The sequence below is a fragment of the Suricata suricatta genome, chromosome 14 (genome assembly GCF_006229205.1).
Source record: "Suricata suricatta isolate VVHF042 chromosome 14, meerkat_22Aug2017_6uvM2_HiC, whole genome shotgun sequence".
Classification (NCBI taxonomy): domain Eukaryota; kingdom Metazoa; phylum Chordata; class Mammalia; order Carnivora; family Herpestidae; genus Suricata; species Suricata suricatta.
The window spans coordinates 14307843-14328610 of NC_043713.1; the positions used below are offsets into that span (position 1 = coordinate 14307843).

Genomic DNA, 20768 nt, shown 5'->3' on the forward strand with positions numbered 1-20768 from the left:
AAGATTTTGTGCTGGGATTAGAGGGATGTATCCAAGTGGTTTCCAGGTTTTGAAATTTCAAGGACTGGTCAAAATAAAGCAAGAGAGGAGTTGGAGTTGCTAACTTTTAACTTTGCCAAGTGAGAGTATTAACTCTCCCCCCAAACACGATCATCTCATCTTCACACCATTTTAGATGAGAAATTTCATCACGACACTCTCTGCTCCCCAAACAGGAAGAAGATAATTTAAAAATAAGGAATGGCGCATTCCCAAGGAAAGACAGTGGCCACTGTGATGTGTGCTTGCATCTCTGAAAACTTTGGCCTGTAGCCTGGCCAGCACTTAACAATTGATGATATTTAAGTTGAAATAACAATTAGTGTTTGTTTAAGTCTCTTAGGCAGCTAATGGGGTCCAGCAGTCAACGCAATTATTATTTCTCAAATTTAGATTGGGAAAATCACCGCTGTTGAAACAGTATTATGATAAGCCCCCAGGGATTTGACAGAATAGTTACAGAAATGAGATAGTGGTCCAGGTTTCGAATGATATAATAATTAGTACAACAAATGTCATTTTTAAAGCCTCCAGAAATAGACAAAAGAGAGAAATCCCAGCCACAAATAGTTATCATAGAGGGCAAAACTTTCCGTTTCTTTATTATCATAAATCGTGAAGCCTCATTGATGCATATTTTATCACAGCGCTCTTGCCATATGTGATCTCAAGTTTCTGAGCGTATCCCCAGGGGCCACCGTTCCTGATACAGATGATCAAGAATTCCTTTTATGCTCCTCTCAACACTGTCACAATTCAGATTGAAATTAGCATCTTTTACAATGAAATACCAGTTGCTGTCACAAACAGACATGACAGCTGCCGAGAGAGGCCTGTTTATCCAGTTATTCTTCACGTCTGTGGTTCATTATGGTTTATTACGGTGTGTACTGTAGGCTACTGAATGGAGAGACGTGGGGTTGACAACACTGGTTGTCATTTGAATAGAGGCATCGAGGGGCTGTTCTCAAATGGGGGTGAGGGGTGATAATGGTCAAAGATCAAAAAATCCTTATAGTAAGCATTTGCTCTACACTGTAATCACCTATTCTCTCCAGACATGGCTTTCTAAGGTGGTATTTTCTCACTCTTGTAGTTTGAGAGGTTACTTTGCAGTGGAGAAGCATTTGAGAGAAACTTGGTAACCGGTACTCAACTTGCACTGAGTACCTGCTGTGTCCAGGGACTGGGCTAGATGCTTCTGTGTGTTCTCTCCCGGCACATAGTGATGACGTCAGTCCCATTTTAAAGAAAGATGTCAAGTTACTTGGTCAAAGTCACACAGCTTATACATAGATTTGAGAATTCCAAACCTGCTGCCTTAAAAAAATTTTTTTTTAATGTTTTATTTTTGAGAGAGGGAGACAGAGTGTGAATAGGGGAGGGGCAGAGAGAGAGGGAGACAGAATAGGAAGCAGGCTGCAGGCTCCAAGCTCTGAGCTGTCAGCACAAAGCCCCACACAGGGCTTGAAGTCACGAGCTGTGAGATTATGACCTGAGCTGAAGTCGGACACTTAACTGACTGAGCCACCCAGGCGTCCCCCAAACTTACTGCTTTGTAAAGCTACCCTATACCACTGAAAACATTGTCGTGTGTGTGTGTGTGTGTGTGTGTCTGTGTTTAAAGCAGTTATTTTTATTGACTGCAGGTAGTAAAGAGGCCTGTAGTTCCTATCTTCTCCTGATAGTATTTGCAGTTACCATTTTTTGTGGGTTTCCTATGTGTTAGGGAAGGTGCACAATGTTTTATATAGATAATCAGATATAATTTCCTTGAGATTGGCATTATTACTCCCACTTTTCAGATGAGTGAACTTGCTCAGAGAAGTGAAGTTAATTAACTTGTCCAGGAATTTAAGTAAATATAACTGGCTCAGAAAGAGTCAGGATTAGTGATCTAAAGCCAACCAGACTCCATCGTCTGTTGGTTAACCCCCCAACCAATGCTCCTAGAGCTCATCAGATAGGGAGACCTACACCCACATTCACAGAAAGTGCGGTGGGTTATATATGATCCTGGGACCAGCAGCAGCTGTTCTCAGGCTGTGTGGTTCTGGAGATCGTGCACTTGACCATTATACGGCACTGCCATGTTGTATCTCCTGAGATTTGTTAAGGAGTTTGCATTTCTCATTACAGATAGAGTGGAATTCCTGACAATTATTTGGTGTTCTCCCCCCGCCCCCCATCCCCCATCCCCAGGGCCACCAAACTAGGTGAGTTGATCTAAGCACCAAGATGCTTTCCAGTAGTAAAGAAAAAGTCGGGAGCTGTGTTCACATGCTGAAGAGTCCCATTTCTTTTTCCTGGGCACACAGAAGAGTACCTTTCTCAGTCTCCCTGCTGTGAGCTTGGAGTCAAATGGTAGGGTTCTGGTTGGTGAAAGGCCATTGAAAATGACATATACCATTTTTATTACTAGCTGTAGAACACTGGAAGACCCTCCACACTTTCCACCTTTCCCTCTCTGTCTACTTCGAGCAAAGATTTCTGCCCCTTGGTGAAGTAGAACCAAGAGATGGAAGCAGTCTGTAAATTTGTGAGTCATTTCTTGGAGGAAAAGCACCCAGAAGGGCCACCTGATAGGAAGTTGAACTGTGATTCGAGCAAGAAACAGACTACCATTGTGTTAGACCACTGACAGTTGGTGTTTTTGTGACAGCAGCTAGCAGGTAGTACCCCGAGTACTGCTGACCATAGCGTCTTGGAGCCCTCATGATGTCCCCTTTCTCTGTCCAGCACATAACATGGTCAGTCATCCACTTATGGTGGAAAAAGATTCCTTTTTATTGAGGAAGAAATCTTGCTTGGATTCCCCCTCCAGTTGCATAACTACCTTGACATCTCAACTGGAGACTCTGGGAGTCTAGCTAGAACCAAGGGGATTATTGAAGGGAATTCAGCCTTATTAGAAAGTGAAGTGTCCGTCTGGAAGAAACTGAAGGTTTGGAGACCAGCAGTAATTTCATACTAGGAATTTAAACAGAAATAACAATGGATGGAACATAAGTCCAGTAGAATAGAGAAACAAATGTAGATTCTTTCAATATTTCTTAAGATTAGACAGGAATAGACATTAGTTAATGCCATGAAATACATTGGCCATCTAATTAGTACAGGGGCACTTTGGGGGGCATGCTGGGGTATATGGGCGGGTGGCATGGGGCCCTAGAATCCAATTTCAGGTTAGGCAACTACTGTGTGGCCACTGGGAGTCACTTCTACTCAGTCGATTCAAACAGTATTCAGGGATCCCTTCATGCCTGAGTCAATCTAAATGTGACAAATACATTAGTATGTTGTAGTGGTTGAAATGCCACTGTTATGGTGCAAATGTTTGTATTCTCCTCAGATTCACATGTGGAAGCCCTAAACCCCCTCCCCAGTGTGGCTGTATTGGGAATAAAGAAGTAATTAAGGCTAAATGAGATCATAGGGTGGGCCCTGATCCAGTAGGACTAATGTTCTTAGAAGAGACCCCAGAACTCTCTCTCTGTCTTTCCCCTAACCGCACATGCACAAAGGAGAGATCACGTGAGCATGCAGTGAGCCCGTGGCCATCTCAATGCCAGGAAGGAGCCCTCCCTAAACACTGACCCTGCTGGCACCTTGATCTGGTACTTCGGCTTCCAGAACTACGAGAAGATACATTTTTGTTGTTTGAGCCACCTGTCTGCGCGGTTTTGTCATGGAACCCCTGTAGACTAATGCTCCACCTTTGACTCTGACTCTCCTGTCATCCATTTAAATCGTCAGCGTGTGTTAGTTTATGGAGATAGGTGCTGAATTACACTGTGGCAAGCTACAGTGTGAGATTGACCAAGACATCTGATTTTAATGTGGTTTACTTTTTTTAAAAAAAATTTTTAACGTTTTATTTATTTTTGAGAGAGACAGAGCATGAGTGGAGGAGAGGCTGAGACACACACACACACACACACACACACACAGAATCAGGCTCCAGGCTCTGAGCTGTCAGCACAGAGCCCGACGTGGGGCTCGAACTCGGGAACAATGAGATCATGACCTAGGCTGAAGTTGGACGCTTAACCAACAGAGCCAGCCACCCAGCACCCCTACTCTTCTCTTCTTTGATCACATGCATGCGGCAATTCAGGAGTTCATATGTGCTCTGGCCTAATTTGGGATGTTGCTGCATTCGGTTTTTAGGCTTGGTTTGGAGAGATACGGCTTGAAAGAGCACGTTCTGATTCTCAGTGCAGATCCTCTAGATGCTAAATCTATAGATATTCATGGAAGAATAATTGTCATTGTACCATGTAGGACTGAATATCTAAAAAGTGCATGCTAACAACAGTGAAAAGGGCATACTTCTTTATATGGCAGAAAACAGAATGGAGTCATTTTGGAATCTGTAGGAAACATTCATTAAGAACTTAAATTCCTTCTAAGTGACCCTACTTCCTGGACAGCTCATACTCATGCATCTCAACCTAGGAAGACAGATTCAGAGAATGACAGTGTTTTAGGTTCAGCTTGTAAATGAGCATTTCAAACTGCTAACAGTTAATGAATTTCTTTAGGTTTCCCTGGAAAAGTGGCCATATCTGGGACCTAATTCCCCCTGTTCATTTTGCATTTGGGCTGGATTTGCTAGGAGGCAGATGGTGAAAGTCAGAAGGTATTTTAGCAGGTAGGGCACAGAGAACAGAATTCCCAAAATACCCTGTGGTGCCTGGAATTCAGAGATGGAGACATGGTTCGTTGTTCTGGTAATTGCTGGGTTTCTCAAGGCCACCCCTGAAGAGTATACCTTTCAACTCCGGCAGTCTTCAGCCTTTAAAGCACAGCCCACATGCCGTTTAAAAATAAATTTACTTTCCCCAGCACATCACAAAGCTACACCTAGATTCCAAGGAGTGAACAAAATTATTCATAATTTTTAAAAGCTGAAAACTTTCCCCCCTTTTCTACACAATGATGCTTTGCCTCTTCCTCCATACACCCTTTATAACTTCCCTTATTTCTCTCTTAGCTCTAGTTGTGCTCTTGTCCCCCTCACCCAGCACCTTTGCTGCCCCCCTTTCCTGAAATCAGCATGATAATATCACGTTCTCATCTTTCTATGGCTGCACAGATCAGACAACCATCCGACAAGAGGAGGGACTTAGAACATTCCCAGCCTGGAGCTGACACAGAAGAATGTTTTGGGAGTAAAGTACCAAGCTATGGGTTTCGATGAGCCCCCACCATTCAGAGTGGGGAACTCTGTGTCATAGAAAAAGAAAACCTCCCCTCTTTGCTTTGAAGAAGTTATGACTCAGGTGAGAAAATATACAACCTGAGCCCCCCACCATCACTGGTAGAAACACCATCAAACGTTCTGCACGAACGTAAGTTAGTACATAGAGAACAACGGAAGCTGGGGGATGGGCAGAGAAATCTATGGCTAATTGAGATCTCACCAGGAAGAGATGTTTTGAGTCATATTTTGGGGAAAAGGATCAGAGATAGTTCCAAAGAAATGTGGTTTCCTCAAGAGGTGGGAGTGACATGAGCAAGATTGTGGTAGAAACAGTTCCTAAGAGTAGAAGAGTGAGGAAACGGACTTAATTGGCAGGGAAAGTCCATACTTCCATTTAAAAACATTTGTTGAGATCTAAAATGTCCCAAGTAGACCAAAATAGTATGAAATCAGTTGCAGCCAGGAGAAGGGTGGTTGGCAGATGGTGCTGGAAACATGAAATAGCACATGTAAAACTAATTTGCCAAGCAAGGCAAGGCTCCGTTCATTCACCAGCAGGTAATTTTTATTGCTGTAGTCATCGGCTGTTGAAAGTGTATTGGGTACTTTAACTGAATGGAATGCTGGAGGTAGGACAATTGATAATAACTGGTCAAAATACATCATGGATTTTCAGAAAACAAAGCAACATGTCCATCTGAACGGGAAGAAGAGTGCTGTCTATGAATTTCTCAGTCTCCAAAGAGCTACATAGGGAGTCCCCACTCCTAAATTATATTGAGAAAATTCTAGATTATCCTGGAAGGAGGCCATATGAGGAGAGGATGAGGAACATATAAGACATAATGTGGCTGCTACAAGGAAAATCATTATTTCAAGTTTATTGACAGCATCTCATCTCCTTAATTATAGCTTTGTTGACAGCTCTCTGCTTTGCATGCTTAGAATCCTTTTGAAACAATTCATATTTTAATTTGCCTTGAAACCAGAGAATTGTTTAATTTGCCTTGAAACCAGAGAAGAGGAGCAGTATTTTGATTTTGGGTTTCTGTTAGTGGTAAACAGTCTGGGATGTTGGCCTGTTGTGGGGCAGAAAGGTCCTAGGTTAAGCTTCTCAGTACCTCCTCCCATCCCTTGCCCTCTGACTCCTACATTTATACAATCACAGGAGCTCTAAGGAAACAGCAAGAACAAGAACATAACTGATGGGCCATCGGGTTACCAGGCATACCCAGCAGAGAGTCAGCCCAGCGCTGGTCTGGGGAGTGGGCCCACCAGCACCCCAGGACAAGTAGGGAGGTACTGAGCTAGGAGGGCAGGTGGGATAAGATGCTTTCAAGCCTGGGCATCTGGACTTCACTTATGAGGCTTGTCTTTCTAAAAATTGAATTGCTCCAAAAAAGTTAATTGGTAGATAGCAGAGCATACCTGTATTCGAATCAAAGGCCAGAAACACTTCCCCAATCAGTCGTAAATGATTTTGGATCATTTACAATTTCACATAATCCTGACTTCTTCCGCTCTTTCAATCAGTGTAGATAATGATCATGAATTAAACTCTGCAATTAACCTTGTATCTACCTAGATTCCCCTTTCTGGCCAACCCTCAAAGAAAAATTTTTGTGTCAAACTTGGATTTTATTTTAGTATTTTTGTGTTCCTTGAAAAATTCTGCTTACACTCATAAATAAAGAATACTTGTCAGAAGCTACGCTTTTCAATTTTTTAAAAAACAATTTTTTTCCAGGCTCCTTCCATAAATTGTTTATTGTTCAATATGGCTGTGACTTTTCAATGCAGTTGCTTATTTTTGATGCCTTCAATTTGGTTTAAATATTTCTTTTTCTAAGCACCAAATGTATGAAAGGTTTCTTTTTATTTCAAAGATGCAAGAGTACTCTTTGGTATCTTCCATACGACATTAATAATGGCGGGGTTGGATGGTAAAGGGAAGGTAACAGATCTCTTTACCTTAAAAGCTGCGAATCATAATGAAACAAATTCCTAATAGTGCCACACTTCCTTTTTACCCGTGTGATAAATAAGGCTGTGCCTTACTGGTCTTTTCTCCTCTCTAATTCACGCCCTCCTACCCTAAGAACTCTTTAGCCAGTGACTTCTAAAGGTCATGATCTTATGGGCAGCAACTTTCTTAGAACGATGAATGAGGGTAGAGATGGATGCCATAGGACTTTTGACAGACATTGACTCAAGAATGTGGGAAGTCCAAGGTCAAGGGACCAGTAGCAGCACTTGCCTGGGACGTTCCTCAGTGTTCTTAGGACATTTCTTTCTCAGGCCAGTTCCTGATTTGTTCTGTGGGAAACCCCTGAATAACCTATCAGCTCATGTGTGACTGGGGTGCCCCCTCATAGATTCATACGCTTCCCACTGCTTTGAGTTGTAGAGATGTTTCTTGTGACTCATGTTGATTTAGAAGACATCGTTCTTGATTTAGAATATTTCCCACCACAAAGTACGTTGAGAACACTCTTTTTATAAAGGTTTCCCCCTGTGGAATAATGTGAAAACTCAGGAGGAAATCCGTGACTACAACATTAGTGTGCTCATCTCTGTTCTACATTGCAGAGTCATATAAACATTCCTCAAGACGGTTTGACATGGTAGAATGGTACCCTCAGGAGTAGATGCTTTAGTAAGAGGCTCAACAAGGCAGTCATTTTAGCCATGTGCTGGGGAGGGTGGGGACTGGGAACATATGGCACAAGACTTTCATGAGCAGCAGATGACCCCTGTCATTGACAGAGGAAGGACTCCGTGAGCCACAGGTCCTAATGAAGCCTTCTGCCTTTTGACAGAAGAGCTGCCTGCAGAGAACTATGTTCGGTGCCATCTTCAGTCCTATGATAAGGGCTTGGGCCCCTTCCTACAACTGCCTTTATGCTCTGTGAGAACGATAAACCTGCAGTATGGACTTCAGTTCACGGTGAAGTGCATATAAGCACCAGGGCAGCAATAAGTTTAGAAAGAGTGCTGAACTCTGTTTGAAGTCTTTGGCTGATGATTGCCTGGAAGGGTGGGCAGGAAACAGCATTCCCTGAGAACAGGAAGTTGCCAGATGGAAATTGCAGAGTGGAAGTGATCGTCAAGAAATCGGAGTCACAAAGAGGCTGAATCCAGTGCTCCCGAGCAGAAGAGGTTAGAGCTTCTCAGGATCATTTTTGGCAGTGAAATAATAAAGGCATTGAAAGTAGTTTTAAAAAATCAGTTTGCTTTTATGAAAGAGCCAATAAGATAATCATAAAACAGACAATCAGGCAAGATAATTAGGATCAGAAGAGAACACAATCTCTAATGCTATAGCTATCTAAAAACGTGACCATGAGAATGTCCTGAATTTGTGGAAATCAAGAGTTATCAATCTTATTTTCATACTAGTACTTTTAGCCTGGAGGCCTGGGTTCTAATTCTCTAATTTACAAAATGGAATCTAAAATGCTATTACTAACTCTTTCTTCTGTAGATACTAAAAAAACCCCCAAATGCTAAGAACTTTGTTTTGCTCATTTACTTAAAGTCAACCCATAGCAATTTGCATTATTCTAAGGGGGCAATATCATGGATAATAGAAAACAGCAAATAATTTTTTAAATGTTGTATTTGAGTCGTTGGAAAATGTTTTAGGTATTTGCATTTAAATAGCCATATGTCTCAAGCTCTGGAAATTGCCAGCCTTTCAAACAAAATAGCGTATCCCTGTTGAACGGATGAATCATGAATCGCTATGCTGTATATTTATAAAACAGACTTTGTAACTTTGGACTGACTCAGTTTCAAGTAGTAAGACGGGAATCAGTAGTGGTGTCATCTTGGAAAAGTTACTTCTTTGTGACTTCCGTTTCTTCAGTTGCGGAGTGGTGGTGATACCAGTCCTTACTTTGTGGGGTTCTTATCAGGAATAGACGGGCCAGTGTGGAGAATACACTTTACAGAAGCCTTTACTTGGCACATAGGAAGCGGTTCTTACTCTCTATGATGCTATGTGGTGAGGTTCCCTCTCCTGCTTATTGTATTTTATTTACCCCATGACTCTAAATATGTGGTTTAGAGAAAACTTAGATCTTGATCTTCTTACCAGAATTACACTGAGTAGTTTACGAGGTCAATAATAGCCTATAAGAAAGAGTTCATATGCACTGAGGGCCAGAAAGCACCCTGGAGAACGTCTGGTACATTCTCCCATCTGTGTGGGCTCAAACTACATAGGCCAGTCATCTGCATGTTTCCCTCCGATGACAGAGCTCACTGCTTCCTGGGGAACCCGTTGCAATGTAGGACAGTTCATCTTCAGGAAACTTGTCCTTATGCTGGGATAAAATTTGCTTCTGTGTAGTTTCCATTCAGGGGTTCTGGTTCAGCGGTCAATGGCGAGTCAGAATAAATTTAATTTCTGTTTTACATGAAGATATTCCAGACACTTGGGGATGACTATTAATGTCTTTTCTACATTGGGTCTTTTCTGTGTCAGGTCTGCTTTTGAAGACCTTCAACCATTTCTCTCATGTCAAAGGCGTATTTTTGAGCCCTTCCTAGGCCAGTGGCTATATTCCACAGATAGGACCCAGGTAGAGTGTGGGGAGTGGAAGAGAATGAGACAACTCAGGGGCCAGGGCACCACTCACCCTTTACATGGTTTATCTCCCTCATGGGCATTTGTTCACATGACACTTCAACTTCTTAGCTCTAGCTCATCCTATCAACTTTTTGGATCCCATTTCTTTAATGTATCACCTTTCCCTTCTGGCTTCATTAAATTTAAAATATGATCAGCATACTGTCATCTGCACATTCAGGCCACTAATTAAAATAACCTGTAATAGGGGGCATCTAGGTGGCTCAGTTGGTGGAGTTTCTGATTTCGGCTCAGGCTGTGATCTCACAGTTCATGAGTTCGAGCCCTGTGTTGGGCTCTGTGCTGACAGCTCAGAACCTGGAACCTGCTTTGGATTCAGTGTCTCCCTCTCTCTCTCTGCCCCTTGCCTTCTCACACTTTCTCTCCTCTCTCTCTCTCTCAAAATAAATATACATTAAGAAATAAAATAACTTGTAACACATACCAACAGAGGCTTACAGTAGAGCATTCAAAACCTACACTAGATTAACCATAGTTTCATTCATTTATTAAAGAAATATTAAAGAACTATGTGCTAAGCATGATGTTGATTCAAGGATATAAAGATGAACAAGAGAGTTCCCATCCCTGTCCTCCTGGAACTGGAGTCTAGTGGACAATCTACTCACTGGCATTTTGGGCACTGTGGTTTAACACTTTTTCAACCATTTCTACCAGTCTTTGTTGGTACAAAGATAATAATTACAGCAAGGTCTTGATCACCCAGTTTGGTCCCCAAAGGAAACCACTTAATAGGAAAAGATATTAATAAAGGCATGTTTGCTTAATAATTTTTTCTCTCAAAGTTTTGTCTAGTATATTTTTAGAAATCATCTATAATGTGGCCAACATAACTATGAGAATTACGTATATTGTTATTTGGAAAGTGGATGACCTGCCCTTAAATTGAAAATGTATGCTTTGGTAAGCAACGCATGGAGGTTGAACTTTGCCCGGGGTGGTGGTTCTCTACCGGGGTAATCTTGCTTGCCAGGAGACATGTGACAATGTCTGGAGACATTTTGGTGTCCACGGTTGGAAGGAAAGAAGGTACTGGTATCTAACGGTTAAGAGAGTGGGGACACTGGTAAGTAACACAGTGTGCAGGTCCACTCCTTTCTCACCCGTCCCGTAAAGAACTCAGAGTTATCTGGCCCAGATGTCAGTAGTATGGAGGATGAAAAATCCTGCTGGAGGGGAGGCTGTGGAACGGAAGCTGGAGAGTCCGGGGTTTGAAATCTGCCCCCAGTGGCCGCTTAACCTTGTGCCTCTGGTTTTGCGTTTGCAAAATGAAGACGGTAACAATGCTATCTTCACAAAGAGGACTAATGAGGTCATGCATGCGAAACCCTCTGTGTGGGGTCTGGCACAGCGGAAAGGACTGAAATAAATGGTGGTTATTTTTATTGTTCTGTTTGCTTTCTCTCTGAATACTGCACACTTTAATTGACACAAGCGAACTCCTGTATATATAGATGTACCCAAAGAAATGGCTAGCACTTCTATATCATGAAGAAATCTGTTGTTTTCCTGTGTTTAAAGAAACAACCCTCAGCAATTTGATCTCCAAATGTTCACCAGCCCGTGAATCAGATGATAGCCTCTGCGCTTAGTGGCCTGAAGTGTTCCAGGGAGATGCTGAACTGCCAAGTAGATTAATTTTTTAATGACTACGTGAGGATTTTATTTCCAAATACCAGTACAGCTCCCATTTTTAGACTGAAATAAATGTTCCGTGTGTATGGAGATGAGAGCATAGGCTAAAGGTAAAGGTCGATAAAGCTGTAACACTTCAAAACTACAGTGTTAGTGGAAATGTTTTTTGATTGCTAGATATTTCGGCTTTCAATACAGTTTGTAGTGATATTAATGATAGCACAAAAATTATATCTACTATTTATAAGATGAACATCCTTGGGAGTGCTTGCCAATTTGTATAAATTATGGGCACTGATTTAGATACTTATTTAACATCCAAAAGGAGTTTATAAGACCCAGGCTCTCAAGCATGGCTGCTCCTTTCAGTGATGTGATGATGGCGCCTGTGCAGATTCATAGTCCAGATGAGGCCTTGCACATGGAGAATCAAGGGATTTGAAGAAGAGAGAGATGGGAACTTGTTTCTTGCATTAGAAAATGAAGAGAAGGTTACATATGGGCTTGGGTGTGGGAGGGCAGAGATGGCTGTAATGTCTAGTTGGTTTTTCCCTGACCTTACAAGGTGGCAAATAGGTGATGACTTTTGCACTCTACATGTCTATTCAAAATCTCTGCATGGAAAAGATCTTAGATACAGAGATTGAGTGTTTACTTCCATCTGTTCTGATACTTCTATCAGAGTGCTAATAATCTTTTGAATTAAAAACATGGATTTGGTCGCCTTTAGAAATTACTTCTAAATGAAGTTCCTTTAGCCAATTTTTAATTAAATTGCTAAATGAAATTACTTCTGCTGGTTTAAAAACAAATTATGGTAAGTTCATTGATCATTCATGATATATACAAATTAACCACCTATTAGGACTTGATAAGCAATCCAAAGACATTGGCTTTATAAAGTAAAGTAAAGTGATAATGAATATGATATTAAATGTACACTCTTCCTGAAAGAAAATATTATGTAAACAAGAGCTTTAGCCACAGATTTTTATAAATCCATCTAAAATATGTGTGTATGTTCAGGTGCACACTTAAAATGTCTATCCAGAAATTTATATCAGCTACTATTTAATAAACTTTATTATAATTTGGGGGTGAAAAGTGGAAACCAAAGTTTGGATCTATGCAAAGATACCAGCTAGAGAAGGAGAAAGCTATACTGTGCATCTTTTCATGCTATTTTGCCCACAACCTTAACTGTAATCCTAGTAAACAACTCTCTCTGGGAACAAGGGGTAATTGAATCTTTGTGCTAATTCTATCCTGGTTTTCTCTTGACTACTAGCACCCAATTATGCCGACATACTACACCCTGTACTGTTCTCTAAGAAAAACACCAAGACCGTGGGGTTCATTCCACTAAGGTCAGACCTAAAAGGAAAAATAAGCCCAAAACACCAGGCTGCTAGTATACCTGTAATAGACATTTTAGTTCCTTATGGGCACCTGTTTTTGATTGGATATTCGGTTAACAGAGCTTATTTTAGTTATAAATTAGGCGCAAGGGCGGGTAAGTTTTAGTGTATTGGCCACATGTGATTTCAGTGGAAGTTTCTGTCCTCCTGACAAATGTCGGACATGCTATTGCAGGTGCATGGTTGGGTTTGACCAGTTGGCCATATATCACATAAATCTCAGCGACAACCAGAAGTAGCCATTGCCACTGGCAATGGGATTATTACTTTATTAATAACCCTTTAATTAGCTGATACGGGACGGGACATGCAGCCATTTATTCAGAATTGGTCTGGTGAGTACTCAGTATTGAAGCGGGGGATTTGTGTGGCTGCTTGTAGGGAATAATAATCGTTTGGTGACAGGTTGTCTTTATTACAAAGATATGCCAGGCATTTGTAATAACTTACATAGATACGCATACAATATTTAGGTAAAACCCAACAGAACGCCAACACAAATGGAAAATGTTTAAAGTGTTTCCTCTTTTCTTACCTCCCTTATATCCACACCAGAATGAACTTGCCAGTAATTACTACTGTTGGTCACAGGCATGTCTTGCCAGTTTAGAGAAATAATTTAAGGTAACAAAGTGTTAAGTACAGTATTTCATATAATATCTTACAAATTCATCTAACTTGGAAATTCCATTAATTCTATTTTATTTTCCTTATAAAAAATGAAATCAACATATACTTATTGAGAATCTACTATATGTAAGATTCCAGCTCTGCACTGTAGAACAATAAAGAAATATCTCTTCCATGCAAGACTACTCTTTGCTCTCAACATGTTCAAGGCATTAGTTGGAATTAGCTCCAAACTTTTAATTGGATTGTCAAACATTCTTAAATATTTTTAATGTTTATTCATTTTTTGAGAGAAAGAGAGAACACGCCCGTGCAGAAGCTGGGGAGGGGCAGAGAGCGAGGGAGACACAGAGTCTGAAGCAGGCTCCAGGCTCTGAGCTGGCAGCACAGAGCCTGATGCGGGTATCAAACTCCTAAACCTTGAGATCATGACAAGTCAGACGCTTAACCAACTGAGCCACCCAGGCGCCTCTAAACATTTTTTTAAGTAGTAGAAATACCCCCATTTCAGGTAGTGCTGTGCCTGTATTTGACATTTGTGCTTTGTGTGGTATTTTATTATGTGATTGGCCCTTAGGTTTGGAAGAAGAAATGAGAGGTGTTGTTATAACTTTACTTTGCATATTTTAAAAAGATGTACCAGTTTATAGTTCCCCTTACTCTTTTATTGTAGTTATTAACTGATGTATTCCCATACCAAATATTCTTTCTCTTATGATTCTTAAAACTTAAAAAAAATTACACATACCTTGAGGGAAATCGGACCATTTCTAGTTTGCATTGCACTTGAGTAATGCTTTGAGTTGAATATTTTTAGGGTTCTAAAATTAAGTTAATCCATATGTAATTAGGAATGTTCTTAACTAGACAGTCCTGGTTAGCAGGAGATTGGCAGGTTATTCTGAAAAACTATTTAGCAAACCATGAATAGCAATTAAATGAGAAAAGGCTAAATTTCTCTTTATAATGGGTTGTTGCCATAATTTAATGTGGCAATGTGATTTTCTATTTTTAATTGCTGTAGACGGTGCATTTCATAAAGTAGCTTTTGTCATCTGAAAGCTAGAGTTCCGTAATTTTGTGCCACTTACGGTCTCTAACACCCAGTAAGTATTCTGCCTTTGCAGTCTCTTTTGATCCTGATAGGTAAAGGAAAGTAAAGGTTGGCAAAGATAGTTTTGTACAAATTGAGACCAAATGAATATCTTGGAGAAATGAAGGATTTCTTTTTATGAGACTTTATGACCTCATGTAATTTAGTATGCTTACTTTATAACATAGTGCTTCTGTTCAAGGAACAATTGTACTTAAAGGAACTTGAAGTATATACTTATTCACAGAAAAATTATACTTAGAGGAACACTTAAAGATGTTCCATTTTTTAATACAAATAATGAGAACTTTGCTCTATCTTCCGTGTCAGTCTGAGGATCCAGGGAGGGTTTAAGCCTAATGAATGCATGGCTCTTCCTTCCTGGCCCTGACACCAAGTACTTCATGCTCCCTACAGGCCCTTACTCATTTCTCTTCTGCAGAAGTCATTGTAGACGGAATTTATGACAGTGCTGTCTTTTAGTAAGTAACAATAAGTCACAGTCTCCTGCCTGTAATAACTATAGATGCTCAGCTGCTTAAAATCACCTTTATCACTTAAAATGTTATCTTTTGCCTCTAAATTAGCATGAAAATACAGGAGGCGATTTCTTCAGTTAAATGTGAAAGATTAATCACTAGGCAATTTGTTTCACAATAGAAAATAATTAAATGTCAAAAAAGGAATATTTCTTAAACTTCAAATGTCTGTGAAAAGAGAGTTGGAGAAGCCCCAAAATGCTGTTTGCTTTGCATATCTTCCCATTGAGCAGCTGCTAAGGTTTGCACCTAACTAAGATCTAGTAAGGGACACGGTGTATTCATTGCTGCTCTGGTTCCTCAGGCTGTGTTTTTAGAAGACGCCACGTTTTGTCCATAACCAGAGTAGAACCTGGAGGGGGAAGAAATGGCAGCAGTGGATCGTAGATCCTGTGTTCCCAGCATTCTGGGCATATGAATGTTGCTTTCCACCCCCCCCCCCCACTAACTAACCAGGATTTCCAAAGTACCATTGCAGTGGAACAAGAGAAGATAGAAGTGATGTTTTACTTCTCTATTTCGCCCTGCTCTTATTTTCGCTGCTCTGCACTAGTGATTCCAACACCACCAGATCAGAATGAACAATTAACTGTCTAATTATTCTGGTCACACCAGCCCACAATGAAATCTTTATTCCGTGTTTACAGCGATCTTTGGCAGAGGCTGTCTTGCTGTTTCTAAACTAAGAAGAACTACCCTTTGGCTCTTCTCGGCATCAGCTGCCTTGGTTTCAGCCTTGGATGCCAATAATCAGACTTCTTTTTCTCCCAAAGTGGACATTTTTTTTTAGGGTGAAAAGACCTATTCTCATCACCCCCCCATATATTCTGGCTGATTTATGTCCTGGCCACTGCCGTTCTTCCTTCCGTATCTCTTTACATTTTTCCTCTCTCCATAGAACACAACCAGGCAAAACCCCATGTTAAGTCCAAAATTGTAAAAAATGCTTAACCAAACAGTGCTCACTACTATGAGGGAAGGAAAAATACAACTACTGGTTTATGGGTAGAGGGAAGTCAAGGAAATCCTTCCTGTTTTTCTCAACTGCTAATTTTCTAGCTCAAAAGGCATTCAGTAACTTCTCCACCAGGGGAAAAACATATCCACTTTTCAGTGGCTCTCTTGATTACTTCCAACTATTTACTTAAATTTGCCAACAGCTGCACGTCTTTGAGAAGCTTCAGAACTTGGGGAATATTTACAAATATATAAGGGGCCGAGAGAGTATGTCCAATTCTCTTTGACATGGCAAGAGAAAATTAGTGTGCTGCACAGCCAGGGAGAGAGAAGTTAGGGCTGATCCAAAGACGAGAGAAAGGCCATACCTTTACCAAAGGGAGAAGGAAATAGCACCCCAGTTAGCCCTCTTTGGACCAGCTGATGGAGAGCCCTTCCAGAATCCGAGAGCAGATGACAACCAGCGCTGGGTCCGCTGCCCTACATTGCTCAGCCTTTTCCTCCAGAACATTCCCCTGCTCCTCAAGGATGATAGCATCTTTTTTCCCCGCATCCCAGGCTCCAAACCCTATGTGATAGTTCCCCTAACGACCCTTGGATCTTGCCACTCAGCCCCCAGCACTTACTACATTCACACTGCCTTGCCTGTGAGAACTGGGTCATAAAATTTTACAGGGGAGAAAGGTAGAAGGGGGCGTTTCAGTAGTATAAACACTGATTAAATTCCCGGGCAACTCTCCCCAAATGAAAGATAATTTTTCTACAAGTATGCACAAGAATGTCAAGAATGCTAAGTCATTTTTATGTTTGTACTTTCCTTTTCCATTTTAATTTTACACTGCCACATGGCACACATGCTAAAAATGTATCTCCGTAACCTGCAGTATAGCAAACTTTTCACAAAACGCTAAAATCCCATATTTTATAGACTGTCCTTTCCCAGGATGCTCCCATGCATTTTCTGGATACAAAATTAGATCATCTCACAACTGCCCCATTAGAAAGGCATGGCTACTCCTGCATTGGCAAATAGGGAACATCAGAAGCACTGGAAGGGAAAGGTCACACCAAAGTCAGTGGCAACAGCCACTTTGGAGACTCTGAGAGCTTGGTTTTCCAATTTCTGCTACTTCTCACTTGCTCTTCATTTATCTCTCTTTTTGCTCTGGCAGCAAGGGATGTGGCCAGTGAGGAGAACTGACCTCATCTCCTGTACTTGGCTCAACTCTGACACGCTGTTCTCCCACACTCTTGCCCTGTTTTCTCCGCCATCGGCCGGCCAGCTCTCGCCAGGGGCCGAGCCAAGAGGAGCCCACTGCAGGCGCCCTTGTGGCCGCCTCCGGGTTGGGGACCGAAGCCTGCTCCTGCCGGATAGCACGGCCGGTGGGGCTTCGAGGGGGCACACTTAAGATCAAAATCAATGTCCAGATTGTATAAATACGCCAAGAGAAAAAGCCGGGTCAGGTATAGGGTTCACAACTGGCAATGACCCCAGGGCTCCACAGATAGGTCTGAGGAAGGTGAGCTGATAGAAGCACAACGTCTGCCTATAGTGTCATTGGTGCGGTCACAGCACACAGTGGCGGCACTTCTTGTTGATTTTGTTGTTTTTAAGTAGATCCAGGGGCCGTGTGCCCAACACCACCACAGCTCTGAGAGGTGACTTCCTTCGGTGGGAAGACATCAGCGACTAAAAGGGATCAGGGGAGGGCAGACCCAGTTTCCAGGAGACTTATTAACAATCGGAAGAGAAAACACTTCCTGGTGGTTGTCCCGATAACAACAGCAGCACTAGTAACAGTAATGACAATGGCAAAAATAATGGCACAATAAACCCTGACTCCACCAGGCGACCAACCATCCCCCTGCCCCCACCGCAGGTGTTCTGCTGCCAGCCTTCTCACTCCGCCCGGTCTCCGCAGAAAAAAAGGCTCTGGCGCTGCCTCCCGGCTGCCCTCCAGGTTCCAGCGCCACCCCCCCCCGCCCCCGCCCCCGCCCCCGAGGTGGATAGCCAGGCCGAGTCTCCAGCTTCAGCCTAAGTCCAGCCCACAGTCTGTCCGGTTGCTAAGGGCGGGCTTGGACTGCGCGGTCGCGTTTCTTTTACAAATCTGCAACTTTCAACCTATCCGACCTCCCAGCCGCCCCCCTCACCCCAGCTCTCACCCCTCGGCAACCACAGCGAGCAAAACCCAAACACCCCGCGCGCGTAATTCAGAGCTTTCCCTTGGGAGTGCCAGGGCCCGGAGACAGGAAATCCGGGGAGTTGGCGATGTCCGGCAGGTGGCGGGGACCCGAGTCACCATCGCATTCTCCTCCTACGGCTGGGCTCCAGCGGGAGCGCGGCGAGAGGCACCGGCTGCGATCGGCCCCGCAAGCGCCCCAGCCTCCCCGAGCCTTGGTTTCCAGTCCCCCTTCCCCGTGCGCATCCCGTGTTGGGGACGCAGCCAGCCCTCCTCGCCCATCCGCAGCCAGAGGGAGGCGCCGCAGCCCTCGGGGCAAATGAGGGCGAAGCCGGGGCCGAGCGTCTCCGCGAGCCGCGCTCTTGGGTCCCCCGTCCCCGTGCCCCGGCGCGCGCAGCCGCCACCGCGAGCGCGCCGTGTCCTCCGTCTGCCCCGCTGCGCCCCAGCTCCCTGCTTCCCGAAAACACCTCCTCAGTCCGGGCAGCTCCTTCACGTCCCCTTCCCCCGAAGTCCGAGGAAGTCCAACTCCGACCCGCCCGCAGGCTTGCGGCGGCGGCTGGTACCCGCGGGAAGAGCAAGACGCGGTGCGGGACCGGGCGCAGCGCCGGGGGGCGGCTGCCCGGGGCCAGCGGGCTCTGGGCGCCCTGCGCTCGAGCCGCTTCCGGAGCCTGGGGACAACGCGAGGGGTCCCACCCGAGCACCGCGCTTTACCTGGCACGGCCGGCGACTCTCCGGGGACGTTCGGTCCAGACTCCTTCGGGGCGGGCGTCCAGCTCACATCGCTGCCAACCTCTCCGGGCGGCCGGTGCCCCGCTGGGTCCCTTCGCCCCGGCTTGCGACGTGCCCCCGCCCCCCCACCCCCCTACCCCCTCTATCAAAAGTGTCACAGCTTTTCTGCCTTCAGAGCTTTCGCAAAGTCTCTGCGCGGTCGCCCGGAGTTGGGCGGCAATGCCAGGCGCGCCAACCCAGCCAATGCCCTACCCCGCCCTCCCGAGGCCCCCTGCGCTCTGCCGGCCGGGGAGAAGAGCCGCCTCGTCGCGGTCACGGTCACCGTCCCCGGAGCGCGGCGCGCGGTCCGCCTCCCCTCACTCGCGCCTTCCTTAGCCCGAGTGGCTGCCTCCTGCCTGTGCCTCGGGTCCTCATTCCCCTGCTCATGAATATTCTGACAGAGGCTAATGCCGGGGAAGTAAATTGAATTAGCCAATTGGTGCCAGGATTGTGCGCTCCTTCCTTCTGAGGAGCTGTCTGGAACCCCACCAGATGAAAGCAATTAGAGTCCGGTTGGCACCCTGTGGTTTAGAGCAGTGAGGGGCAAAATGGGTTAATTCTTTAAATGCAGTTTAGATACCACATTTAAATGTTTGAACTCCTCTATTGGCTGAGAGAGTAAGGAAATGTTGCGAGGAAGGAGGAGGAGAGGAGGTAGGTAGTCCTGTGGGGAAGTGGGGGGTGGCGGGGGGAGGTGTGTGCGGGATGTATCTACCCCCAAACTCCCCCCGGAAGTTGAAGTGACTTATTCTGCGTAGATTATGGACTCCAGAAGAGAGAACAGGAAGATAGGCAAACAGGATCAGAAAGGGATGACTAGCAACCCAGATTTAACCTTGACCTTGAGGATGCAACAGACATAATTTTCAGGAGGAGGAGTGAGGAGACATGGCAGAGGAAGAGGAAAACCTGTATCATTTACTTTTAAGAATTTCTCCAAATGCTCTCATTTTCTCCCTTGGTCCTCATAGCAAAGCCACAGAGTTAGAAGTCTTCCAGTGAAGTAGAGATATGACAGAGTTCCCCTAAAGGCCAGTAGTTTCAAAGAAGGAAGCGGAGACCACCCTGAGGTGACGAGAGCCTTCTGAATCACACAGGAACTGTGATGAGACCATTCCAGAAGGCAACTTCTGCCTGTTGTCCAAACTTCTTGGTTCTGGGGTCAAACAGGCAAGGTTGATGGGAGGGAGAGTCGACCTCAGTCGTCCTGTCTGCAGTCCTGGAATATCAAGTTCTTCACAAGTTACCGACTACAATTTAGATTTAGCCAGCAGGTAGAGGGGGCAGTCTCTCTCTGCAACATCTCTCTCTTGTTAACAGTCTTCAAATGTGGTGCTTTTAGGATTTCTTACTCCGTCACTGGCTTTCTAAGTGCAGAAACTTATTTTGATTGAGTGGTGAGTAACTGCTTTACTTGGACTTGCGGCCAAATGATCCCTGAGTATAAACGACTGATAGAAGTGTGTGTACAAGTAACTGATAAAATCCCGAATGTGCTCCGGTAGAAGTAAATACCCTGCGTAAGGCAAGTAGGCCGTATTTAATTAGGTCTCAGCAAGGCCTAGAATTGGAACTCACATTGTAACAGCAATTATTATTACAGCAGCCGGTGTTTATTGAGTAGGGGTTATGTGACAGACGTGCATGGC

At 43.9% G+C, this 20768-nt stretch overlaps 1 protein-coding gene across 1 annotated transcript in view; it reads right to left on the reverse strand.

The window, feature by feature from the left end:
• CDH20 (cadherin 20) overlaps nucleotides 1-19158 on the reverse strand; it is a 201546-nt gene extending 182388 nt beyond the window's left edge. The window contains exon 1 of the mRNA XM_029921542.1: nucleotides 19063-19158. The gene's annotated coding sequence lies outside the window, so the exon portion shown is untranslated. The remainder of the gene's footprint in view (nucleotides 1-19062) is intronic.
• Between the last annotated feature and the right edge of the window lie 1610 nt (nucleotides 19159-20768).